Here is a 27,899-nt window from a genome sequence, read left to right as displayed (position 1 = left end):
CCTGCTCACATGGGGCCTCTGCCCAAGCACGGCCACACTCCTCCTGCGGATCTAGGACGCGTGTGCTCTCCACCCTCCAGAAGAGCGGTGCTTTCGGCTGGCTGCTTTAGTTGTATTGTTCGCGGGTCCTACGTTCTAGACTAGAACAATCTCAAATAACTGGGCCGGTGTGGTCCAGTCTCAGATTTCCTTACCAAAACTAAAAAAATAAAAATGAAAATAAAAAAAATGTCACCCTGATTCTGCCTGCCAGTTAGGAGGTCAACCCGGGATAAGCGTTTCTGAGAAGTTAGCAGCTGAGGAAACATACTTGCCTTTTTCATATCAGTAATCACAGCGGGGTCTGTTTTCTCAAGGTCTTCATAGTCCTCTGTTTTCCCAGTCACAGCGTGGGTCCTGTATTCAGGGCGTGCTAGCGCTGGTAGTTCCTGTGTGTCCCTACGGCAGACTAAACTCACGGGCTGACTCGTGTAAGTGACTCATGCTCAACTCCACCTGTCTCATCAGCTTCGTTGTCTTCACGTGCCTGGACATTCCACCGGAGTGTCCCTCTTGTACTTTAATCCAACCTCAAAAGTTCTTTTTCTCTTCCTCTTTTTTAAACTGCCATATATTAAATACCCAGTGAATTATCTTCCCCTGTGTTCAGTTTACACAATTGTAATTCATTCACAGCTCCTTTTAGTGTCCTCTGGAGCAGTTGATTTTAAAATGAAATTCAAGTTCACATCTTGATTTCTAGCACACGTGGCCTCAGTTCATGCCAGGTTCCCAGGGCCATGTTTCATGCCCAGTAAGGCTCATTATTTACTCTTGTGTCCCTTGTTTGGCTTATCCACCTGGGTAAATAGCTGTTCCAAACCCTTACAGATATGCTAAAGGCCAACACTCTTAACCTGCCCTGCCTCTCTCTCACTTCTTTCCATATAGCTCCTTCTTTTCCTGAACTAAACCGGTCTTCATTTCTGGTACACAGCTCTTTTTGTTGCTTTGACTTCATCATTCGTCTTGCTTCCTGGTCTTCCAATGAGTGCCCTAAGCCCCCCATCTTCATCTTTTTGTTGTTTTGTTTTGTTTTGTTTTTTTGAGACAGGGTTTCTCTGTATTGTTTTAGAGGCTATCCTGGAGCTTGCTTTGTAGACCAGGCTGGCCTGGAACTCATAGAGATCCTCTTGCCTCTGCCTCCCGAGTGCTGGGATTAAAGGCGTGCGCCACCGACGCCCGGCCCCATCTTCATCTTAAGAGTTACAGCCATCCACGGAGAGGAGATGAAATGCCATCACCTTCATGAAGCTTCCCCCTCACAGGTCTTTAACTTTGTAATACTCTGCCAGAACTCTCTGTCCCTACAGATCACACGTGGCCTATTCAAAGATTTGATTTGCAGAGAAACATTAAAGGGTTGCTTTACTTTGTGTACTTTGGAAGAACAAGTTGCGGGCACAAAGCATGGATACCAGAAAGGTTGCAGCGGCAGTGGACAGAGGCTCCATTGTGTCCCTGGTGTCTACACCTGAAATCCAAAGGTCTTGGCTCACATGGAGACAAAAGAACATGCTCTGAGCCTGACTTTTGGGGCCTGCCTCCCTCCTCATCCACAGTTCTGGGGATAAAACCCAGGGCTTTCTGCCTGGTGGTCATGCGCTGTACCCATATAATACATTTCCAAGCAGTAGTGATACACACCTTTAATCGCCAGCCTGGTTTACAAAGTGAGTTCCAGAACAGTCAGGGCTATACAGAGAAAACAAAAGCAAACAAACAAAAATTTCATCAGTTTTATTTAAAACTAAGACTGTAGAAGTTAAAAATGAACGCCCTCGTGCATGAGCGTTTTAGAGACACAGAAATACCAGCCTTGTGCTCCGTGTTGTTTGATTCAGTGGCTCTTAAGGATTGGCTGCCATCAGGTTCTCGGGATTGTCTGGTCCACATTTTCACTCGGGACCACCAAGTGTGCACGGACTGTGATGCCCAGCCAGCAGGGGGCAGCTGATTTCCCCTGTAGCTTTTTTTTGAGTTGGTTTGACAGAATTTCTCCCCTACAGCTGCATGCTTCCCACTGAACGTTTTCTCCAACTCATACACTAGACATGTTTATGTTTTCTGGATAGATTTCAGTAGAATTGCTGGAACAATAATGGTGACTTTTCAAACCACTTCCAACTTTACTTGGCTTGGGTGCCATGATGAACCTTGGGGTCAGAGTTCATCTCCAGCTACAACAGTGCGGTAAGAGGCCCAACTCAAACTTGTCCAACATTAGACACCATCATCCTAGCATCTCTGGCTGAATGTGGGTTTGGACATACAGCCTGCTGGCTGGGGAAAAAGCCCAACTCTCAAAGAGCTCCAGACTTGTTTTCCCTTTTCAAATAGCCACTTACACCTACATTTCATATTATGTCCTATTATGGCCTCTAGTTGCAAGAGGTTAGAGGATAAATGTTCATGCTATGCTCATTTGCATTCACATCCGAGGGCGTAGAAAGATATGAGAAAGTCAGCTTAGCGATGCCCATCTTCTATATTATGAGGCAAAGTTCTCCCATGTTCTGCTCTGTGACATCCTTCTCCATCTAGGCATTAGGCTCTGCCTCTTAACACTGAGTCATGGTGACATACACTCTGATAAAACATTCCATCTGATAGATAATGACATATTGGTAAGTCTACTCAAAATGTTGTAAAAATGGGGGTTACATTAGAATCCTCAGCTGTCATGGAGTCTCTATGTTGGGCACTTTGGCTTAAGAATGTAGCACATGTATGTTCCTTAAAGGCATGAGAGGTTTTCTTTTAATGACTTTAGTCATAGCTCCTTGAGATTCTTTGCATAATATTTAGTAGAATTAAACATTTCCTTTGTCCTCCATATAGTGTTTGGTACAATTTAGTTGTTAAAAGATTTTCTTTTTTTATTCATATGTATGTGTGAGTGTATGTTACATATGTGTGGGTGCATGACAAGACCAGCAGAGGTCAGATTTCCTGGAATTGAAGTTACAGGCATTTATAAGCTGCCTGATGGTGGATTCTGGGAACTGAACGTGGTCCTCTGCAAGAACAGTAAGCACTCTTACACAACGAGCCATCTCTCCAGCCCCAGAATCTAGCTCTGGCTTATATCTTCCACACCGTTTCTCACCACCTAATCCAGCCTCTTTCCTTCTAAGCTCACGGGGCCCGTGATCTGGGCTTCCCACATGTTTGGTATGTACTTACCTCTTACCTACCCCTTTAGCTTACTCTAATTCAGCCATGTCAGTCATCTTTGCCGACCCCAAAGCACAAAACGGATTGCTTGCTTAAGCCTTCTGCAGTAGCTCCTGTCTGTGCTATGATCATCTTGAGCTTCCCACAGTTGCCATTCCGATCTCAGCTTAAATGACACCTCCCCAAGAAATCTTCCCACTCTTCCTCCTAAAGTAGCAGCACTTCTCCGTCCCGCAGCCTAACCTACCCTCCCAAGGCGCCTCTCCGTACCTCTCACTTCAGTTTTCTCCCTCCACTAACTAAAACCACAGAAGCAACTGCTTTATTGCTGCTGTTTAACACAGGGCCTTGCTTTGCAGCCCACAAAGGCCGAGAATGTGCCAAGTAACCGAGACTCACTGTACTTGTCTCTGCTCCCGAGCACTGGACTTGCGGCATTCTGCTTAAGAGAGCCTGTTTCATTCAGCACTGAGACAGTCTGTGGAACTTAATACATGTTCAGTCAGGTTGAGTAGAGACGTAATTGAATGTCACATCTGCTAGAACATCACCCACGATCTCTCCATCGTCTGTTGTCACGGACATTGCCCCCATCCCAACTTGTCTGATTAAATGTCTCTGGTGTCCTCAACGTTTGCTGTAGAACATTATTAATTATGGACATTATAATATTTTTTATCTCTTTCCCCATCAGAGACAAGGTCCATATATATATATATACATATATATATATATATGGTGAAGGTGATCATTCTGTAGCATGTCTTTGCAGATATGCGTAGCACCTTTGTGTGAGTTAGAAGAGGAAGCTAGCAGACTTGAAGATTGAAGAAGTCTCCTGCTGAACCCTTCATCAAGGAAAGGGGGATGGCTGTGGTATACAGGCTTACGATGAATTCCTAAGCGAATGTACCATGTATCCGAATGGTTTCCTCGAAAGCAAAGAAACAGGTGGGTATAGAACCCAGTAGGCACACAGGTCCACACTGTTGGGCTGAGGAGATGGCAGGCAGAAAGAGTGCTGCCTTACTGTACACGCTCCTGAATTTGTTTCTCAGAACTCACATTTTAATGGAAAAGAAAGTCAGATGTGGTGGTGCCCCGGTACTCTCCTGGCTGGAGAGGCAGGGACGGGATCCCTGGGGCTCACTGGCCAGCCAATCCTAACTTACTTGACAAGTTTGAGTCCCATAAAGTCCTTGTTTCAGAAACAAACAAAACAGATATGTGGCTCCTGAGGAATGGCACCCAAAGTTGTCCTCCGGTTTTCATGGGTGCAGGCACACACGTGCACACACATGCACACATGCGCGCACACGCACACACATGCACAGAAGTTTTTCATACATCTCACGTGATTCTTACAACAGTCAGAATGAATAGTCTTACCATTCATAGATGAAGAGATGAGCTCAAAGGGTTTCCAACACCACTAAGGTCATGGGTATCAGTGGAAATAGTGAGGTTGTGACCGACACCCAGGCCCATCTGCTTCCAGCGCTGTTCCTGGCCAAGCTTTGCCACGTGGGAACCTGACTAAGAGTCATTGCCCAAAGGTTCATTTGGACAAAATCATCACTGTACATCTTTTTGTTTAGTGTTCTTTGACCTCCACTGTCATTCTGTAGTCCCTATTCATGACTGATGATTTCATGGCACATTTAGATCATTCAGATTATCTAATAAGATTGCAGCAGAACTTTATTATCAAATAATATTATTCAAACCAGGCAGTGGTGACACACGCCTTTAGTCTGAGCACTCTGGGGGCAGAGGCAGGCAGATCTCTGAGTTTGAGGCCAGCCTAGTTTACAGAGGAAGTTCCAAGTCAGCCAGGGATATATGGACAAGCCCTGTCTCGAAAAAAATAAAAACTAAATATATATGCATATATATATAATTTTATCAAACAATTTTTAAGTAGACTGCCACCTGTAATCTTTGGTTTTCTTAGCGTGTTTGCAATTTTTGTCTTATTGCCAAGAATGGTGATAATGCAGTATGCTAAATATGAAATCCCTGTTAGCTTGAAAATGGACACAATGCTGGGCAGTGGTGGCGCACGCCTTTAATCCCAGCACTCGGGAGGCAGAGGCAGGCGGATCTCTGTGAGTTCGAGGCCAGCCTGGTCTACAGAGTGAGCTCTAGGATAGCTTCAAAAACAAAACCCTGTGTCAAAAAAAAAAAAAAACCAAAAAAGAAAATGGACACAATGACAAATTTAGTCAAAACTCTCTTGGCCTTGGAATATATTGTTTCTCATTATCCTCAACATAGTATAGAGAACTTTGGGTATGGTTTAGTATTGAAGTTGCATACTTTCTCTAATAAAATTTCCAGCAAAAGACTTAGATAATGATGTTAAAGTCTCCTCTAAGATAAGGATGTTTATCTCACACGGTTGCAGTATTGTCAATAATACAATGAGGCTGTGTTTGAAAGAGTACAGTGATCCATTAGCACGGCAAATCAGTACTTGTGACATCACATTGGAAGAGCTTTTCTATGGCAACAACAACAACACACACACACACACACACACACACACACACACGGTAGAATATTAGTTTATGGTGTGTTACTTTTGTTTATGCTGCATTTGTTTATGTTAAACTGATTTTTTTTGCCTGTCTAATAAAGAGCTGAGTAGCCAATAGTGAGGCAGGAGCCAGACTAGGTGGGCCTGGCAGACAGAGTATAAATAATTAAATAGAAGGAGAAATGAGGACGAAGGGAAGCAAAGAGGGAAGGAGCCAGCCAGCCATGGAGTAAGAATGAAAGTAAGATATACAGAAGAAAAGGAAAAGTCCAGAGGCAAAAGATAGATGGGATAATTTAGATCAAGAATCAAGCCAAGCTAAGGCTGGCTATTCGTAACTGAGAATAAGCCTCCATGTGTGATTTATTTGGGAGCTGGGTAGCAGGCCCCTCAAAAAGGACAAAAAGTAAAAAGAGTAAAACTTTACACAACACACACCTGAGTTATCCTTTCCTAACAAAGAATGCCACTGGACTTTGTCATTTAGCTAACCTTGGACCTTTCACACCAAACGTAATCAAGCCAATTGGTCTTTACTGACCTCTCCATCCTGTTTCCTTCAGCCATTTCGCTTCACCAGCATGGCCTCATCTCTGGCTAAGCCAGGAGATGACAAAGTTGAGAAAGACTTGAGAGTTGACCTACTTCAAATTCCTCACCCAGGAAACACTCTAACAGTATGGTTACAATCTAGTACCACAGTCGTAGCCAACACTCAGAGACAGGTGGATCTCTAGGTTGAGGCCGGCCTGGTCTAGAATGAGTCCCAGAAGGAGATCCAGGGTTGCACAGAGAAACCCTGATCCAAAGCAAAACAAAAGTTCTAGTACTGAGCTAGAACTTAAGATCGGGGAAAGGAAGGGACGTGGGTATTGGGCCTCGTGTATCCCCAACAAAGGGCACAGCAAGAGGCACCACAGCTGGCCTTCCCTCTCCGCCCACTCAGAGGTTGTCCTGATTCTCGTGACCAGCTTCCACCCCCAATACTCAGGACAGGACCAAAGAGGACCTTCATCTACACTAGGGAACTAGTGTGTTCTGAGCAGTCATCCTACCCCCAAGTGCCTCCCTTGCCTTCTGTGAAAAAGGAGCCAATAATTGCTGCCCTGTTGTCACTAGATATCATAGAAAAAATTGAGATCATTAAAGTCTCTGTAACTTGCCAAGTACTCTATGCTGATGGGGTAATCTGTTTTAAACTAAAGAAAGAAATAATTCTCCTAATTACCGATTTTAGGTTTCGGTAAGCAAAGGAAGACATTTTGGCTGAGGGTTGAAAAGAGAATTTACCACGCCCCGGATCAGATTTATTTTCTTTCTTTCTTTCTTTTTTTTGTTTTTTTTTGTTTGTTTGTTTGTTTGTTTTTCGAGACAGGATTTCTCTGTGGCTTTGGAGGCTGTCCTGGAACTAGCTCTTCAGATTTATTTTCAAGGACACCTTAGTCAGCAAGGTGGTCAGCCAGCATTGCTCCTACGAGCCTCATTGTTGGCTACAGATTTGCAATCTAGATGGATCTAGATTGAAAAGTCGATTTCAGTGACCAGTTTGGCAACTCTTAGGAGTCCTTAACTGCTATTCTCTCATTTGTAAATCAGATTCTCTGAGAATCTTTCTCATCGTCAAAGAGACACTGTCTTCTGCCTACTGCAGACATGGCAAACACCAGAGCAGGTTTGCAGTGAGAGAGGAATGAGACAGGGTTGTTGGAAGAGAGAGATCCAAAGGGAGGGCCCAGCTACCTACAGTTCTTTTTCAGGTGGCAGAGCTCTCGGAGTCCCCACGACCTCGCCGTGAGGGTCAGAGGATACCTTTAAGCTTCTAAAGCTCTTTCTTCAAGCTTAGGTCAGATCGTGCCGGTCTTCCTTGTAAGCCAGAATAGAAGCCAGTGTCTTTTAAGCATTCCCCTTTCCTTGGTCTAGTCTCCCAGGAAACTGTCTGGTCACCCTCAGGTAGAACTTACAAAGCCTGTCTTTTACTCTCGGCTGAAAGGCAATAGGAAATAGGAACAGATTGGCAGCAATTCTGAGGCAGTTTGGCAACGAAAATGAGGGAGCTGCCAAATTTGAACTTTAGCAATATTTATTGTGAAGGAATCCAGTCAAAAGAACTCCAAAGACACTGAAAACTATTTTTCTGTTGGTGATATCCCAGATCGTATTTGGCACATTGAAACATTTAGTTCTAGTTTCATGTCTGTCGATGTGATAAAGCATTGACCAAAAACAACTCAGGGGAGGAAAGTTTATTTCAGCTTACAAGTTACAACCCATTTTGGGGGAAAGTCAAGGCAGGAACTCAAACGGCAACTTGAAGCAGAAACCATGGAAGAATGCTGCTTACTGGCTCACTCACAGCTCATGCTTAGCCTTCTCCTTATACAACCCAGAACCGCCTACCTAGGGAATGGTGCAGCCCACTATGGGCTGGGAAAGCATTGGTGATTGCCCGCCCATGACCCATAATATCTCCCATGTTCAATCTCAGAATGTTAATGTTCTCAGTGCCAGCTTCCCTTGGGGAGCCAAGTGCTTCCCAGGGATTGGGCTATGACTGATCCCATGACTAATCCCCTCCTACAAATGGCTGGTTAATCTTGGAAGCACAACACAATTCTAGCCAGTAGGGTATTGGAGAGAAGAGGCATAGGGAAAGTAATTGTCCTCAAGAAAAATGCAAGTGAAAAGACAGTCATGTCTTTGGATGTTGTCACTTGCAACCACAGGACAGGCAAATCCAGTACCCAATGGCAAAAGCAAAGAGCAAAAGAGCCTGGATGGGGTTCTGTGCGGCTAACCTGGCGCCACACGCCACCTCTAGACACGACACATGAGAGGCAAGTACCCCAATATTTAAGCTAATATTTCACTTCTATGACTTGGGGCTGAAAGTATCCCAACCAACTATGTTGTATCTAACCATCTCTTTTAAATGATGATAACATTTGGCAAGGTCTAGCATTCTCAAAGTCTGCAGAAATGAGTGGAGTAAAAATAGTCGCTCAACTCTTCCTTTACCTCCCTTTAAAGTCCCATATGTTTCAAGACAGAAAATGCCTTTGATTCCCTCACTCCTGTCATCTGCTGTTTTGTACATAGAACGTACCAACATAGGGCCACTGCCCACTTTCTGCCGCCTCCACAGACTTCTGTCCAAGGACACCCTGTTAAAGCTCTCTATTTGGAGCTCCCTTCCATCCACACACACGGTATCATGTGTGACTGGTTTTGAGGGAATCTTATCCGGTCTCTATTTTCCTCTCCTTCTTTAGAATCCCTAATTAACAGTTTTCCCTTCCCTTCATGGTCCTAATAGGAATCCTCCTTACTGTTTGTTATTGCTAATTGGCAACATACTTTTTTTTTTCTTAACTGAAATGTCTTCCAATGGGAGAAATCTATTTTTCTGTCGGTGGTATCCCAGATGGCTAACTTCGATTATGATTCATGAATGGTTATGTTTCCTTCTAAATCAGACTTGTCACGATGAGTAAGCTGTGGTACCTTCTCTATATTCCAAACACTGAGAAAAGGAAATGTCCTCCATCTCACGGGCATATTTAATAAGGTCACGACTTGTTTCTTTGAAGGCTGTTTCTCTATTCCCTTTATATTCGTAACTTGTCCTTTCTGGTGGGGATGAAGGAAGTATCTTCTAGCCCTAAGCATCTACCCAAACAAATTTGCCTTTGTCTCCTCGCTCTGCTTCTTACAATACATTTAAGAAGCCCTAGGTGGATCAAGCAATTCTAATCAGTGAGTCAGTAGCTTTTATACTGCTTCTTTACATGCTCATGGCAGTATCTTCTTACCCTGTTCTCCCAAGTTCTACATCTTGACCTTAGTCGGCCCTCTCCCACCCCCAGAATTATAAATAGTACTTCAACACCGTTTTCACACCATAGAAGTGAAAATACCTGCCTACATGTTTGCTTTCGTTAATAAAGTAGTATATAAAGAAGCTTCACGGTTTTCTTACTTGTGGTATTATTCTTTTTTTTTTTTTACATTTGGCCTCATTTTAAGATGGAATCAGTGGTTGCATTTTGACACATTAGTGAGATATAAACAATTAACTAATGTATTGGTTTGAAATTCTTCAGATATGACACAATACAGTTTTTAGCTTTGATAGTAACCCCAGGTTCCAAAACCCATGTTCCAATATTACATCCCACCAATTCCCTAAATTCCACCACTGGAAAATTTAGTCACCTCTACTCCTGCTCCATTAATAATGTTAGCGGGTTTACGATTCACCTCAGCACCAAACTATTCCACACCTGAGCCATGTCTAGATTCTACCGCCTCCCTCTCATTGCCATGGAAACTATGAAGCACAGCTTAGCCTAGGCTTGCATTCCTAATTCCCACTTCCTGCCCTGAGCCACGAGAATGGCTTTCCTGACAGGTACCATTATCATTTCCATAACTTTCCAGCTCCTGTTTCTTTTAAATGTGTTGTCCTCTGGTGTGGTCCTGGTGCCCTAGACAGATCTCTGTCCTGAGGAAACAGCATAGCCTTTAGTAAAGGTGCATTTTCTGGAGTGAGACAATTAGGAACTAAACTCTGGTTCTGCCACTTAACAGCAGGTAAGTTACCAGATCACCACGTGCCTCAAATTCATCTCCTACAAGATGGTCCTAACCTAGGGTCTGTCTCAGAGATGATAGGAGAATTAAATCAGTTAACACAAGTTAAAACATCTCCTTTGATCCAATATCCCATTTTAAACACACACACACACACTTCTTCTGTCTCAGCTTTGTGTTGGCGAATTCCAACTCAGTTTGCTCTCAGTGAATTGTCCAATGAAACACTGTTTCTTAAAGATGACATTCAGCCAGAAGAAATAGATGCTCAACATGACAGTTTCATGACATTGTCTGTGAAACTGCAGAGAGCCTCTGGCTAATGATGATAACCACATTGTCAGACCCATGTTTTACAAAGGAGCCCTGGCTGGTTTAATGAGGGAACATATCACTGTCCTGGGAAACTTCACTTTCTCTGAGAATAAGCCCTGGGGTGGCTCATAATTTGATGGTCACTGTGAGAACTATGAAGAACTCAGAGACGCTCTGGATCAGCTGGAGGTGACATACTGGAGCTGATTTTGAGGAAGCTCTGTGGAAAGGTCACGATGCTGCTACCACTCACTAAAATGCAAACTGAATTATTGCCAATAAGGTATTTCTGTGTCCACTGTTAGCATCCAGGCATTATGCTAGCCTGCCCCCTGTCACCAAGCAGGATGTGTTTGCCAGCACTCAGGCAAATACCAAGCCACCAAGCCAGCCTCAGAGTCTTACAGCCCCACATGTGCTTATCAGTATTCAGGCAAATGCTTAGTCAGCCTGGGATGGGGGCCTATAGCACATCCTGTGCTGTGTGACTACATAAGACTCAGAACCCATGGGCAAAGGGCCCCTTTTAAGCCAAGCTCTGCCCACCCCCTGCTATCTCTTCTGATGGGGGAAGTCCTTCTGTATGTTGTGAACATAAGTTTCTCATATTGGTTGATAAATAAAGCTGTTTTGGCCAATGGGCAGGCAGGATGTATAGGCAGGGCTACCAGACTAGGAGCATTCTGGAAAGAGGAATGCAGAGAGTGAGTCTCCAGTGAGACGCCATGTAGCTGCCGAGGGAGCAAGAGGTTTGGGCATCACCGGTGAGCCAACACCATATTAATAGAAATGGGTTAATAATTAAGAGAGAGCTAGCCTATAAGAAGCCTGAGCCATCGGTCAAACAGTTATAATTAATACACGCCTCTGTGTGTTCATGGCACTAAACAGCTAAACCGGGTGGGACATAAACATCCACGTACCCTCTTCACCACTCCCCCTGCCCAGTCCACGGCCTGACTTCCTCTTTCACTCCCCTATCAATAAACTTCCTTGTGGGTTTGCTGAATTCTGCGATTTGTTTTGGCTGAGACACCAAACTACAGCATCCACCATTAGCCCAGCCGACCAAAAGCATCTTGTAATATGAGCACAGCAGTATCTCAAAGGAGCAATGTCAAAAGTGCTATGTGTAACTCCTCGGAAGTTGTTAACTAACGCAGGATGAATCAAAAAGAAAGACTGCCATGGTGTGTTGCAAGCTATCCATCCAACATCCAAAACGCTTGGGACCAGGAGTCTTTCAGATGGCAGGGTTTTCAGATTTGGAAATGTTTACATAGAGTTTACTGTTTGAACAATCTGAAATGTATATTGTTTCAGAATCCAAGGATTTGGGGTTTGGGGATCTGGGGCCTATATTCGTTTTGCCTGTATTAAAGAATCATGTCAGGGTCAATTTATGAGTAACTACTTCAATGTCTAGCTATACGGACTGTGTTAGGTTTTGCTTTCTGATAAGTATTTTGATTATTTTCAGTCATTCTGTAACATAGTAGGGGCATGTAAGCTAGGTCCAAAACACTCCTGAGGCGGTTTGAACGAGAATGGCCCCCAGAGGCTTGGTTGTTTTGAGACAGGGTTTCTCTGTGGCTTTGGATGCTGTCCTGAAACTTTCTCTGTAGACCAGACCAGGCTGGCCTCGAACTCACAGAGATCCGCCTGCCTCTGCCTCCCGAGTGCTGGGATTAAAGACGTGTGCCACCACCGCCTGGCAAGGCTTGTATATTTGAATGCTTGGTCATCAAGGAGTGGGATGACTTGAGAGGTACTAGGAGAGATAGCCTTATTAGAATAGGTGTGGCCTTGCTGGAGGACGTGTGTCTTGGAGTGCGGGGGGGGGGGGGTTGAGGTTTTAAAATCCCAAGCCAGTTCCTGTCTCTGTCTTCCTGCAGGTCCACAAGCAGAAATACCAACTACTTCCCCAGTACCACGTCTGCCTGCATGCTGCCATTCTCCGGCACCATGACGATAATGGAATACATCTCTGAAATTGTAAGCAAGCCTCAATTAAATGCTTTCTTTCATAAGAGTTGCTGTGGTCATGGTGTCCCTCCCTACACAGCAAGAGAACACTGACCAAGACAGTCCACAATTGAAATTTAGATAGTCTATGAAGTCACTGAAGGTAAAAATATTGTGTAGTTAAGTGTTTAAGCTATTTTATTACAGATAATACTTTAAATCATTCTTACTTAAATAACAGTGACATTATAGTTTCTTGATTATAATGAACATGAGGCTGCAGAATAACTGTCTAGTATTTCCACTAATTAAAATACTTTGAACACAGCAAAACACTCATAGACCCATCTGCTAAAACAGTTTAACATCACTGGGGGGTAGTAACACACGCCTTTAATCCCAGTTCTGGAGAAGCAGAGGCAGGCAGATCTCTGTGAGTTCAAGGCCAGCCTGGTGTACAGCGCTAGTTCCAGGACTGTTATACAGAGAAACCCTGTCTTGAAAAACAACAAAAAAACAAAACAAAAAAAACAGTTCAACATCCTACTCAATGAGTATTATATAATGCACGTATTTGTTGATCAAAACAATAGCAACACCAAAAAGATTAAGGAGTAAAATAATCTTACCTTTCATGTATTGTATTTCCACTGGATAATAAGTCATTTTCAACGTGAAAGTGATACCCTATAGCGCTCTACTCAATAAAGCCCTTTCCCTTGGCCTTAGTTTTCAAGGATGTCTCATGTTAAATCCCTCCTTGGCCCCCAGACATTGTTTATTCTCTCTGGGCGGCGTACGACTCCTCTGCTTAGTAACTTTATTCACTTGCCTGCTGGCCATGAGTTCCTACAGTCTGAAGCGTGTGGACAATTCCTCCTAGGCAGGGTCCCAGGCAGCAGCAATGTGAGGCCTGAGGCTAAGCAGAGGGGCACACAGCTCTGTGATCGTCGGGAGCTATTTTAACTCTCACTGTCTGATTTCTCTATTTATAAATTGGAGATAATAATGCTGAATGCATGGGATTTCTGTAAGAATTTAAAATGGGCCATCGCGGAAAAGATCATCAAGATGCAGGTTCCTTAGAAACAACCGGCACTGTGTTTTAGAGGGAACATTCATTTTGGGATCCTAACTTCAGGTACTTTCTCTGAGGCTCAGCTTCTAAATGCCATGTAGGTGGGATCTTGTCTGTCTTTGTGATGTAAGTGTCTAACACAGCCTGCCACATAATTGATGAATGAATCAAAACACAAACACAGTTCCTTATAACAACAACAACAACAAAAGAACCACTTATAATTACAATGCCTAGTGTCTTAGTTAAGGTTTCTATTGCTGTAAGGAATTGAAACAGCATGACTGAAAAGCAAGTTGAGGAGGAAAGGGATTATTTGGCTAACAGGGCAGGATCTCAGAGGCGGGAGCTGATACAGAGGCCATGGAATGGAGCTTCTTACTGGCTTCCTCGGCCTGCTTTCTTATAGTAGCCGGGATCAGAAGCCCAGGGATGGCACCCCCCCCCATGGGCTGGTCCCTCCCACACTGATCACTAAATGAGAAAATGACGTACAGCTGGATCTCATCCTGGGCTTCTCCCTGCAACCTGGGGATTGACAATTAGGCTAGACTGGCTGGCTAGCAAGCCTCAGGAATCTGCCTGTCTCTGCCTCCCCAGTGTTGGGATTAAAAGCACACAGTACCAAACTGTCCAATGAAGACTGAACTCGAGTCCTCATACTTACATGCAAACACTACTAACTCCCTAGCCCCACAACTGAAACAAAATTTAAATGTATAGGTATGCATGCATGTATCTGTGTAAGTATGCATGTGTGTTCCTGTGTAGGCATACATGCTTGTCTCTGTGAGTACAGGTGCCCAGGAGACCAGAGGCATCAGATTCCTTGGAGTCACGGGCATTTATTAGCTACCTGATGTGGCTGCTAAGAACTGAACTTGGTTTCCCTGCAAGAGCAGTACATGCCTCAACAACTGATTCTTTTTTTTTTTTTTTTTTTTTTTTTTTTTTGGTTTTTTAAGACAGGGTTTCTCTGTGGTTTTGGAGGCTGTCTTGGAACTCTCTTGGTAGTCCAGGCTGGTCTCGAACTCACAGAGATCCGCCTGCCTCTGCCTCCGCCTCCTGAGTGCTGGGATTAAAGGCGTCCGCCACCAACGCCCGGCAACAACTGATTCTTGATGGTCAAAATAAATGGACACAAAGACATAGATGTAAAAGGCCTCATGCCATTCATTCTCCTGTAATTACGGACATGGCTAGTGTTTGCCCTGATGACTAACTGTGCCTATGCTCCCCACGCTACTATTATAGGCAACGAGAGTCACTTGCCGGTTTAGTAAATATTTATGACATACTTAGGACGGAGGAGATCCCAGAATAGATAAAATACTTATGAACACAGCATCTCTGTGAGAGACAGAACATTGGGGTGCTGTTTTATAAGGCTCACAGCCTCGGATGACTGGAGTTTTCACCCCCAAAAGATCACAGTGAGTAGGCGACACATGGTGTAGCCCTTTCTTTTCTCTGTTTCAGATATTACTTCCAGAGCTGTGACTTTTCTGATTCTCCCATTGAGGCAGCATGAGTAATCCCGTTTGGTTATAAATGCAGATGGCACAGAAATGTATCACGTAAGGAGACTGGTTTGTTGACCCTGATTTGAACATTTCACAAAGTATGCGTATATGTGGGAGCATCACACTACACCTCATAAGTGTACGTGAGTTTTGTTTTTCTGTATCAGCTCTAAAAATAAGCCATAATTAATAGAAGCAACAGGTTATGGAGGTCAGGACAAGGGAGTTGCCTGGTGCCCTGGATACTTTCCTCCTATTGCTTTGACTCAAAGGGAGGGAGGGAGGGCAGACCTCAGCGGGCAGCCTAACAAGAATGACTGTGCCCTTTCCTAATCTAGATCCAGGTAATCTCACACACAACATGCTAAGTGGATGCATATCCTTCCTGCTGTCCACCCCACTCGGGATAACAGCCCCACGAGGAGCACTGGAACCCCATTTGTCAGAGAGGAAGGCCTCTGAGCTGCTTTGCTGAGGTCACAATTTGAATCACATTGCCCTGCGCTGAGATCAATCGATCTAGATTCAAAATAGATGATAGGACAATAGTTACAAGAACGCTCAGCTCCCTCCGTATCCTCCAAGCCACTAATGAGGCAAACAGATTGCTGGCCACCACAGGAAACAGAGGACACTGGAGTGAAATAGCAACACAGCTTGAAAAATAATGAGCAGAAGATGCATTAGGATCAAGGACACCAGCAAAGAAGCGGGAGGGCCCGACAAAGGAGGATGGAAGAGCCGCGGCAGCCGAGGAGGAACTTAACAAATTCCACCGCCTCGAGGATGTCAGCTCTGAGCTGAGTCAGCTCTGAGGAAGGGTCCTCCCGCCCTCACTGACCTTTGAGGGTCAGCTGTGTCATCTGGAACAACAGAGTGTTGACCTGTGTAATAGCCAGAAGCTGGGAAGTCTTCTTTAATTTAACCTTAATTTCTTGAGAATGTCATACAAGAGCAGTGTGTGTGTGTGTGTGTGTGTTTATATAATTTCTACCCCCTTTCCCTTTCAATTCCTCCCTGTGTCTCGTCCCCACCCTGACTCAAATTCGTGTTTCTTCTGTGATTATTGTTGTTTTACACACACACACACACACACCACAGATGAGGTGGGGGAGGGGGGAGCAAGACTGTGGGAATGAGTAGCTGTGGGGAGGGAATGTTAGCTGTCAGGAGTTTAGGGTAGGAAGAAGGGCTAGGATGTTAGCATGGACTGTGAAGTGTGTAGCAGGAGCTTGTGATACTGAAGGAGCCTGGAGGCCAGCAAGAGCTGAGAAAGGCTAATAGGCACCACAGGTAGCCATATGTCCCTTCTGCCAGAACTCCCTTTAGCTAGTTGAAAACCGGTTTCACAAGTCCCCGAGGAATGCTGGCTTTTATCCAAATGCCAGAAATCCTCCTATGGTCCAGGCTGACAGCTCACTGGGACTGCCTTTTGGAGTCTGAGGAACTGGAGTTTCCTTTGAGCCTAACAACAGACACTCTTTCTCCCTCTCCCTCTCCCTCTTATCTCTGTCCCTGTCCCAGTCCCTGTCCCCCCCCCCGTCCCTCTCTCTCTCTCTCTCTCTCTCTCTCTCTCTCTCTCTCTCTCTCTCTCTCTCTCTCTCTCTCTCTCACACACACACACACACACACACACAAAGCCTACTGAATCTCACCGGCATTACCAGCATGTACATAATTTAGGGCTGACGGCTTAGGAGTGGGAACCTATCACTGGGCACATCACTGGGGAAACTGATTTACCCTCAGCAGCCACTGACTGCCCGTAGCTGTTCAACCAGATCAAAAGCTGGGGAAAACCTTATTCAGGCACCATACTGTGTTCTCGGTCAGGGCTGGTAGGGGGAGGAGGGGTAAGAGGTAAAACCTGCTACAAAAAAAAAAAAAAAATGTTTGAAGGTCTCTGATATCTTTCTAGTTCCCTTTATGTAAAATACCTCCTCCTTTGTCTCCTTCCCCTTAGCTAACCACCAACAGAACAGAGGGGAAAGAGAAAGGCGGTTAGCGGTTAGGCACGAATGTGTGCAGAATACACGGGCTCTGGCCTTGTTTGAGCACCGGGCTCCTTAGTGCTGGTTCTGCATTGACCAGAGAGTATATCATTTTGCTCTCCTCTGTAGTTTTCTGGTGGAAGCAAGGGTCAGAGTTCACGCTGTGTGTGACTGAAAGGAAGCTTGGTGTCCCACTAAGTGCTCCTTCCTGACTGCTTCTGAAAATCAAGGACTCCACACCTCGCCCCTAGCCTGGAGTCCATGCCTGCTCAGGCCACCCAGCACCATCTCCTACCCACCTTCCTCAGGCTCCGCCCAGCTTCTTTCTCTTTCTTACTCCAGCCACCAACGCACAGCATCCCTACGGCCCCCAAAGCAACAGACACCAAAGGACCTGGCACACGGAAGGAATTAACGCTAGAGAAAACAGCATTTTCTCAAAAAAAAAAATGGACACAGACACATATACATAATGGGGATACACACACACACAATGGACTCTCTCTCTGTCTCTCTGCTGCACCTGTCCAAATCTTCTTGCTTACCCAATGGAAATGTCTTTTTTTTTTTTCTGTTTGGACTGTTTGTTTTTGTTGTCTCACATAGCCTAAGCTGGCCTTGAACGCTGTAAGTAGTTGAGGTTGTCTTTGAACTCTTGATCCTCCTGCCGCCAACTCCCTCCGTGCCTGGTTGGAAATGACCTTTTCTTTAATGAGGAATGATGGTGGATATTCCCCTGAGCTCTTCAACCAGGACAAGCCCCTGGGGTTTGCCACCAGCCTCACCGCCCCTCTGGTTTCCACCGAGTGACACGTCACAGGCGTGGGATTGTGAAGAAGAGCCCTAAGGAACATCTGGCACGAATCACCTCCACAGGATGTGGAGTGTCCTACAGGGAAAGCTGCCCTCACTTTCCTTTCCTTCTGTAGAACTTTCCCCATGATAGAACTCACTCCACAGAGAACTGAAGGACATCGCCAAAGAGCTTAAGAGAGCGCCAGCTTTTATTTATTTATTTATTTATTTATTTATTTATTTATTTGGTTTTTCGAGACAGGGTTTCTCTGTATTGTTTTGGAGGCTGTCCTGGAACTAGCTCTGTAGACCAGGCTGGCCTCGAACTCACAGAGGGGCTCCAGCTTTTGTAACACAAGGCTGAACAGCATGTTCTTCCTAGACCATGGTAGGCCTGCCCTAACATAAGCACACACAGAGAGTGTCTTGTTTATTGAGCTTGCCAAGATAATAAACGGACAGGATGCGTCCCATTTTAGTGTGTCCGAATGAGATCCTGTGGAAGCCGGTGGGGTGTTATGAGGAAGAAACGCTTAGAAAGTGAAATGAGATTCTTTTTCATACAAGGCACAGCAGCTGCCCAGATAACAGAAGAACTCTCAGAAGTCATTTACCAGGTGACAATGCAGCAGACAACAATGATGAGACCCGGTCAGACCAGCCCTGTGACTGCAGGTGACGACCAGTTACAGATAGAGGGACTATCAGATAACGAATGGCCAAAGGTTAATATTCTAAAATGTAAATTGCCTCTTGACCCAACGTCATCGAGCAGGGAATTCCGAAGTGTGACCTCATGCTAAATGTACTCTCTGGCCACAGTAAAGGGTGACGTTTGCCAGTGTCAGGTGGTTTTCAGGGAGGAAACTGCCACAGTCATAGTCATTGCTGAATGACTACTGGGAATTCCACGGAAAATGACCAGCAAGCAAGAGAGTTCAACAAAACAGTCACGGGAAAGCACTTTGCAGGCAGATAGGTCTCAAAGGACTGACAGTCAAAAGTTATCTTTCTGAAACTATAAGCACCTGCTGAGAAATTAATTTTAGACAAAAGAGGTGTGGTAGTTTAAATGTAACTGGCCCCTATAAGCTCATAGGGAGTGGCACTATTAGAAGGGGTGGCTTTTTTGAAGTGGATATGGCTTTGTTAGAGGAAGTGCGTCACTGTGGGGGCGGGCTTTCGGGTTTCCTATGTTCAGGATACCACCCAGTGTCTCAGCTGACTTCCTATTGCCTGCAAGATGTAGGACTCGCAGCTACCATGTCTGCCTGCATGCTGCCTCGCTCCCTGTCATGATGCTAGTGGACTGAACCTCTGAGACTGTAATCGAGCCCACCCCAATTAAACGTTTTCTCCATAAGAGATGCCATGGTCATGGTGTCTCTTCACAGCGATAAAAACCTAAGACAGGAGGCAACGGGCAACTCCTCGGTTAGACTGTCAAGTTGACAAAAGCCACTGGGGTGATGACCAAGATGTTGAGCCTACGGCTGACACAATGCAGCTGTCTGGAGGAGATGTCAGGGGCTAGTAACGGACGAGCTGGGGGTGGATCTGGGGTCTGTATCTGCAGCTAATATCAGCTGAAGTAGGCTTGGGACCCCTTCAAGAGAAAGAGGATGGATTTTTAGAAGACAACATTTCCAGGGCCTCTTCTCCTCTATCACCTTTGAAGAGGCGCATGCAAGAGTCTCCGCATGAAGTCTCTCAACCTTCCCGGTGAACCGCCTCATGGGTAAGGCAGTGTTGGCTTTCACGCCTGGGAAGAATGGCTTGGGGTGCCTATTTAACCTATCAAAGCAGACATTGGCCTCCAGGTTCTCCCCCTCCCTCAACCCCTGCCAGTTACAAGGCCCTTCTGGCTGGCGTACCCCACCCCCTGCCCTGAACTCCCCAGCCCAGGGGCCTGGGCTGCTGTTCCCCATATAATCCAAACGTTTGGGTTACCCTCTCTCTTTGTACCTTTGGCTCTCCTGGCTGCATCTTGTCCCCCCCACCCTTCCCTTGCCCGGCTCCATGTATACATGGCCCTGCTCAGTCTGGTCATGACCGCTCTGGGCTCTCCCTGATATCCCCATCTCTACTGTCCCCATATCTACAGTAACTCTCCTCCTCCTCCACGCTTATAAGCCGTCACATGCCCTTTCCTTTTTATTTCTTCTTTTTTTTGTTTTTCATTTAGTCGGTATGACTTTTCTCATTACTGTGGCAACGTGCTTGACAAAGGCCACTTAAGGAAGGAGGATTTTTCTCGTGATTTAAGAAGGAATCCATAACAGGGAGAGTTGGATACATTATGACCACAGTCAGGAATCAGAGAGCAGTCTGGAGGCTCCCTTCGCTTTGGACTTTTTTCTTGTTTTATTAACTGTCAGGGCACACAGCCCATGGGCTGGTGTCACCTGCGTTCAGGATGAACCTTCCCTCTGTCAGTTAAATCAGTTAGTCTAGGTGTGATTTAACTCACCTAGAGCTGTGTTTCCTAGATGATTGGGAATCCAGTCAATTTGACAATGAAGATTACACATTACAGCAGTCACAGCAGAACCACCAAGGCCGCCCTCACTAGCTGGTGCCAGGCCAGAACCCCAGGAGTGACCCTTGATTTGTTCTCATGTTTTCTCTTGGTTACGGAGTCATTTATTTCCTAAGCATTTCTCAGACTCACTTCTTTCTTCCTTCTTACTGCTAGGACCAGAGATCTGACCATCTCTGCCTCTAACTTGCTCCATTCCTAAAACCCTCTAAGCCGGTGCATTTTCCGCTCGTAAGCTTCTTGAAATTTTGTTTTTCATTCTAATGCTCAGAATACTCTTTCTGCAGGTAGACCTGACTACATGGTACTCCCCGGAAGGAAACCCCCTCAGGATCCCAAGGGCTCTGTGACCTCACCCCTTTGTACCTTAAACCTGCAGCTCTGAGGATCTGGCTTTAGTCTTTGCACACTGCTCAGAGTCCTTTGAAAAGTCTTTGCAAGTTCTTAACGTAAATTTCTGGTTTCTGACTTGGGATTACTCTCCCTTCACCAAAGCTCGCCCCGTACCCGGCTCTCTATAAATGCTCACCTTTTCTGGCATGGTGACTAACGTTATGCTGAAAGCTAACTTTGTGTTTAAAAGTTTAAAATCCCTGTGCTTAAGAGAACTACAAAGCAAAATTAGACCTCCAAATGTTAAGGGCTATTAAGGGTTACTTTTTTTTTACGCAGCTGTTTCTGCTTCTGTAAACAAGCTTGCTTTACATAAGATGACCTTCTGTTAGCAAGAGAACAAATTGTAACTTTGTATTCTTTGCCTTTATAAACCCCTGACTGAGGTGGCTGGGCTCCCAATTCCTGAATCCCAAATCCTAGGTGTAGTCCTGGGGCCAGTATTTGTATAAAAGCATCCATTGTCTTCGTTAATACTTATTAATGGGTAGATGTGATTCTCTGAACAACTGCAGACCCACTAAACGGGAAGCCTTCTCTAACACCTATCTCTCTGTCCTCAAGCCGGTGCGTCCTGAGTAACCACACAGACAATGCTCCACTGAGGCACTCACGTACCACATGAGCTGGTTGGAAAGAAAATGTCCTCCAAAGGTGGTAGCACTATGAGAAGGTGCAGCTTTGTTGCAATAGGTGTGACCTTGTTGGAGGAAATGCGTCACCCTGGGGGTGCACTTTGAGGGGTCATATATGCTCAAGCCACACCCACTTCCTGTTGCCAGCCAATCAAGATGTAGCACTCTCAGCTCCAGCACCGAGTCTGCCTGCGGGCCACCATGTCCCTCCATGATGATAATGGACTACACCTCTGAGACCGTATGCGGCTCCAATGAAATGTTTTCCTTTATAAGAGGTGTCATGGTCATAGTGTCTCTTCACAGCAACAGAAACCCTAAGACAGAAGCTGGTACCAGAAGTACCAGTGTTGCTGTAATAGGCCTGACCATGCTTTGCTTTTGTCTGGAGGAATTTGGACTTTGGGAGTTTGGGTTAGGAAAGCAGTTGGACATTTTAAGTGCTGCTTAACGGGCCACACTAACAGGAGCATGGAAGAGTGATTTGAACTGGGCTGGGCTGGCTCAAGAGGCTTCAAAGGAGAAACATTTTAATGTTTCCTGGAGATCTTTCTTGCCGTATTTTGGTGAAGAATGTGGTTGCTTTTTGTCCTTGTCCAGAGTCTGCCTGAGCCTAAAGTGAAGAGATTTGGATTAATTCTGTTGACAGAGGAAATCTCAAAAGAGCCTAGTATAGACTCTGCCATGCGGTTGCTAGTATTCACATTTATAAAATCTAAAATGAAAAGGGGCAAGCTGAGGAAGCAAAAACAGACATTGTAAAATCTGGGGAGAAAAGGAGTACAAGGAAGTGAAATGGAGCTAAATCCTGTGCTCAAAGGAGATAAACAGATTAAGAAACAGAATAAAGGGAGTGGTAACCTCCGGGCGAGATCCCACCCAGCTAAGTTTCCAGCCTGTGAAGGCGAAGTAAAGGAAAGCTCAGAGCCGTCCCGACCAGACGGTGGGACAGATGGCTAGGTGTGCAGTGACCTCGAACTTGTGAGTCAGAAAACGGAGTTTCTGCATCCCAGGGTCTCCAGCACACACCATGGTGGACTCTGAGAGCTTCTCAGCCCCGGGCTACTGGTTAGCGTGCACCAGCTTCTGGAGCACCAAAGGGGGCGTCTTCCTGCCGGCTGAGAGTGAACCGAGCCTGGTGTTTTCAGTTTGCTTCCAAGCTTCAGCATTAGCACCGTCCTCCGTGCTGGTGACTAAGATGATCTTTGCTGGGGCTGGAGAGATGGCTCAGAGGTTAAGAGTGCTGGCTATTCTTCCAGAGGTCCTAAATTCAATTCCCAGCAACCACGTGGTGGCTCACAACCATCTGTAATGAGATCTGGTGCCCTCTTCTGGCATGCAGGCGTACATGCAGACAGAACACTGTATATGTAATAAATCTTTAAAAAAAATAAAAGGTGGTCTTTGCTGCTGTCTTACTTGTCTTTTATGTGCATGACCTGCACTCCCAGATATTCTTCAACTGGTCAGGAACAGACTTCAGATCCCTCACAGCAGCCATTCTCTGTCTGACCACCTCCACTGTCCTTGTAGAAGGAAAAGGCAACTCCAAAATGCCGATGGGATATTGGGCATTTTTGTTACATTGCTCTTTTCCCTCTAAAGAGCAAAGACACACACAGCCCACAGACAGCCTGGGATCCTCATTCTGCTACCTGCAAACAGCTCCTCCGTCAAAAACTTCCTCTTGGCAGGTGTGGTGGCCCATGCCTTTAACAACCGGCACCCAGGAGGCAGAGACAGGTGGATCTCTGTGAGTTCAAGGCCAGCTAGGGCTATACAGTGAGACCTTGTTCACAAAAACAAAAAACAAAACAAAACAAAAACCCTCCTCCTGTTTCCACAACACTTCTGCCAATTCTCTAACCCCACTGAAAGTGCAGGAGATTAACCTAGAGTCATCTGCATACTAGGCTAGTGCTCCTCACTGAGCTACATGCCTTGTTGGGAGAGCTTTGCCTTCAGTCAACACTCCCAGGTGCGGTCACCCTTATGGGTGACCTAGGCGCCCCCTTGCTCTGCAGTACCAGCAGCAGCTGACATGAGTTCTGCGTGAGCCATCCCCTCACATAAAGGACAGAATGGATGACCCACTACAGATTGCCTTTCCTCTGTGTGGGGTGAGCTGTGAAGGGCTAAAGAGATAATAAACGGGTTGTTAAAATCTACAAAAAAGAAGGGAAGAAAGTGACAGGACTGAGCCGATGCCGTAACAGGCTGCCCAGTCTTCTCTCAGGTATCAGACCTCAATTTCAGTTTCTTGAGACTGAGCAAGCAGTTTCTGAGGAAGAGCCATGAAGAAAGGACAATCAACCTCCAACACCCACCACTGACATGGAGGACATGCAGTACCAGGTCAGGCCAGGCCTGAGTCACAGTCAGCAGATAACCAAACACGGACAAAGCCTGGGACTTGTCCAGGCCTGCCTCCAAATGGAAAACTGTACTCCTGAAAAGCCCCTAATTACGCTGCTGGGATCCGGCTTGTATCAGTCCTACGCTGCAGGGGCCATCTATTCCGGACTGATGTCTTTGGTCCAGACCTGAGTGGGAGAGTGTGGATCAGGGAAGTCCTAGCTACCCAGTGGTGTTAAGGATGAGACAGAGGCATCATGTCATATCAGGAGGGCTCCCAGTTAATACTGGAGACCACAGTTTATTCAAGCTTCCTCTTAAATAGCTTTCCAAAAGCGGGGACACTAGCAGAAGACATCTATTATCATGTATATAAGGCTGACTAGGAAACATTTCCTTTAACCCTAGAGATGGTCCTAGAATGCATGTACACAAGCCCACTGTGGCCAGGCCATCCAGAGGTAACCAGCCAACATCTAGAAGACAGTAGGAGATTCGAGCTCCTGGAATTGAGCTGAGGCCTATACCCAAAATATCATATTCAGGCCCAACATTACCCTTAGTCAATTAGAACAGATTAATGCCGTTGCCACTTGCTTAAGTCAATTATAGATAAAATGACATTAGGCCCTTGTCTATGCTTAGAAGGAGCTCCTCAGGGTCATCCCTATTTTGACTTTGTGTGGGATGGACAGTCCCATCATGCTGGAATAATTAATGCTCTTGCTGATTGCATACATGGATGGTAGTCTTCTGTGGGATTTCTCCAGGACCCTGGCAAAAGAAAAGGAAGGAAGGAAGGGAGGAAGGAAGGAAGGAAGGAAGGAAGGAAGGAAGGAAGGAAGGAAGGGAGGAAGGAAGGAAGGAAGGAAGGAAGGAAGGAAGGAAGGAAGGAAGGAAGGAAGGAAGGAAGGAAAGCTTAGAGCTGGGTGTGGTGACGCATGCCTTTAATCTTAGCACTGGGAAGGCAGAGGCTGGCAGATCTCTGAGTTTGAGGCCAGCCTGGTCTACAGAGAAATTCGAGCTTTGGCAGTGAAGAAAACCATGGAAAACAGAAAGCTGGTGAAGATGTAATTGAATGAGAGGCCACATTCCAGCTCAGCTCGCAGCCCAACTTGGCAGCTTCAGCCACGTGGTTTCAGAGTTAAGGATGGCCACGGAATTTGCTGAGGCCAGGCAAGTGTCAGGGGTGTCCCTGAATGGAGGCCTGGAGAGGGCTGTAGCTTAGTGGTGACGAACTTGCTTAGCAAGTCTGGGTTCCATCCTTAGCACTAGCCCCAAATAAAAATAAAAAAGTAAATAGGGGAGATGAGATAAGAATTGCAAAATGTTTTGCTTTTGCTTTTTCTTTTCCTGAAGGAAGAATAACCAGTTTGTTTGACAACATCAGTGGAGAAAGAGTTTTTTTTTTTTAATGTTGGAGTCTTAAAGCTGGAGGTTTTAGTCCCAAATCCAGGATACCACTCCTTTCTCAGCTGGATCAAAGGAGAAGGCAGTTTAGAGTCACTGACGGGGAAAGAAAGCAGGACCAGAAATAATAGTAGTTGCCGGCTTTCAGGCCCCTGCACTATGGGGCCCAAGCACCAAAGTTGTCCACCCCAACCTGACTACACCCCAGCCCGTGTTATCAACTAGGAACCATCCCTTCCTACTCTCCAGGCGGCAGGGCGGAAAACATCAGCTACGTAAGAAAGAGTATCAGCCTTCAAGAGAGGCTGTCTCACTCACCTCACCTCTGTAATTACACATCCCTAACCCAGTGCATGAAGGGCACTTTCCGCATGCCTACAGCCAAGGGCAAGGGAACAAGCAACGCCAAGCCTTTGCTGCCGTGGGTCTGACTCGCATTCGGAAAGCAATGCCCTGCCTCTGTCTGACTCGCACCCACAAACGTAGGCTTGTGCATACACACAAATGTATGGGATAGTCAGACTCTCACTCCTTGAACAATTCAACTGTGGTAGACTACTGAAGTGTAGTTATACCATCTCCTGAAAGTACTCCCAAGTGCACAGTGAGTGCTAGAACTATCTTGGGTAATACAGGTGTCTGGACCAACCCTAAATTCCATACAACGGGACGCCGAGCTAAAGGTTAACTGACCATTTAACTGCTGTCTCCACTTCTGTAAACAACGCTAGCTTGCTGTAGATCTCCAGAGATGCACCTCACAGTTGCAGAGTTGTAGAGGTTGGGGACAGTCCCATTCACCTTATTCAGGCCTCTCGGGAGTTTTTCTCTTCAAGTACCCCATAACATAACGTCATCACCATGCCTCCAGTTTCTCATCGCAAATAGACACGACAATTCTTACCTCACTGTCAGCTTCTGAGACGTACACAGAGTCTCCCGTTGGTCCCATAGTATTGGCACCTAGAGATAGATCACCAATAAATGGTAGTTATTATAAAACAATACTGACAAAAGAGGCCAGCGTCGGCCCAAAGCATAGCAAATTCCATCTGTCGGCTCAAGGGAAAGGAAAGTACCATCAAATATTGGGATGAGCTGCACCCATCCGGTCTGGAACAACCTTTTACTGTACGGACAGAGAATGTTCCGGGGGCCAGAAGGAGAACAGTGTGGTTTCGCAGCCGTCAGCCTGGGTAGGGCCTCCTGGGCTTGGCCTTTGTAGTGATGGGAAGTGCTGAGTCACCCTGGCCCTGGAGAGGGTGTGGCAGGGCCAGGCCTCCGGGAGAGCTGTCCAGGCCCACTCCATCCACTGGGTCTCCTGACCCACTTAAGGGTGACCTTCTCTTTGTCCCAGCCCTGTTTACACTCCAGTCTCTCACCACTGATCCAGCTGGTCATTTTCCTGTTCTGAGCACTAGCCTCCTGTCTCAGTTTCTGAGGCGGAGCTCAAAGGGGAAGGTGCCCTAACAGACACCTTCACATTACAGGGAGTCCTGGGCAGGAAGAAGTGCCTAAGAAGTGGGTTCTTAGGAGTGAAAATTGAGAGGGAGGAGGGATGGGTCAAAGTCCTGTACAAAACGGGATTGGATGCCAGGGAAGCCAAGGGGAGAAGGAGGCAGGTTCTAGAGGACGGAGCTCCGCCCCTTTGTTCCTTTCCCTACCCATCCGTGCCCTCTGGGAGGAGGTGCCAGGGTTGCAAAGACGGCTTGCTCTCTCTCCTCTGCTCTGGGTTATCTCTATAACAAGTACTTATTTTAGTCGTTAATTGGCCCCGGCTCCATACACTCGCAACTATGAAATGGCTTTGTAGGCTGCACAGCTCTCTAGCACTCAGACGTCAGAGTCAACCGACGGTTGACACTGACACAAATGACTGTCATTGTAAAGAACCCTGCCTTCTCCCGGTGTTAAGTTGACCACTCCCAGCCCCCTGTTTCCTTTTAACTTCACTTCCTGTTTCCTCGAGTGTGTAATGCAGAGTGGTTGGAAGTCTCAGGCGTGAGGACCACGCTGTCAGAGAGGCCTCCTCTGTCACCACTTTTCTTGCAACCGTGGCCGCAAGCCTGTGAAATGAGGAACACAACAGGAGCTTAGAGGTTGAGAAAACAGCAACCACCGCCTTAGCCACGCCCTTCCTCTTGGGCACCAATCTCTGAGATTATTCTTTTGAGCCTGTGGGAACTGCCAGCGCCTCCAGTGATGATGCAGATGACATACCCCCTCACACACACACATACACACACACACATACACACACACACAGACACACACACACAGACACACACACACAGACACACCCCCCACAGACACACACACATCCCCCCCCACAGACACACACACATCCCCCCCACAGACACACACACACATATACACACACTCACACACACAGAAACACACCCACACACACAGGCACACACACATCTCCCCACACATCCCCCACACACACATACACACACTCACACACACAGAAACACCCCCACACACAGACACACACACAGACACACACTCACACACACAGAAACACCCACACACACACAGACACACACAGACAC

At 46.1% G+C, this 27,899-nt stretch overlaps 1 long non-coding RNA gene across 1 annotated transcript; it reads right to left on the bottom strand.

Moving 5' to 3' along the window:
* Nucleotides 1-1,352: 1,352 nt before the first annotated feature.
* On the bottom strand, nucleotides 1,353-26,856 carry LOC110342035. The gene is made up of 3 exons (XR_005876358.1): nucleotides 26,424-26,856; nucleotides 26,249-26,307; nucleotides 1,353-1,734 (listed from the first exon to the last, which is right to left on the bottom strand). It is a non-coding gene; the product is annotated as an uncharacterized LOC110342035 (long non-coding RNA).
* Between the last annotated feature and the right edge of the window lie 1,043 nt (nucleotides 26,857-27,899).

Source organism: Mesocricetus auratus, unplaced genomic scaffold (assembly GCF_017639785.1).
Source record: "Mesocricetus auratus isolate SY011 unplaced genomic scaffold, BCM_Maur_2.0 Super-Scaffold_15014, whole genome shotgun sequence".
Taxonomy (NCBI): Eukaryota; Metazoa; Chordata; class Mammalia; order Rodentia; family Cricetidae; genus Mesocricetus; species Mesocricetus auratus.
This window is presented reverse-complemented; position numbering and strand designations above follow the sequence as displayed.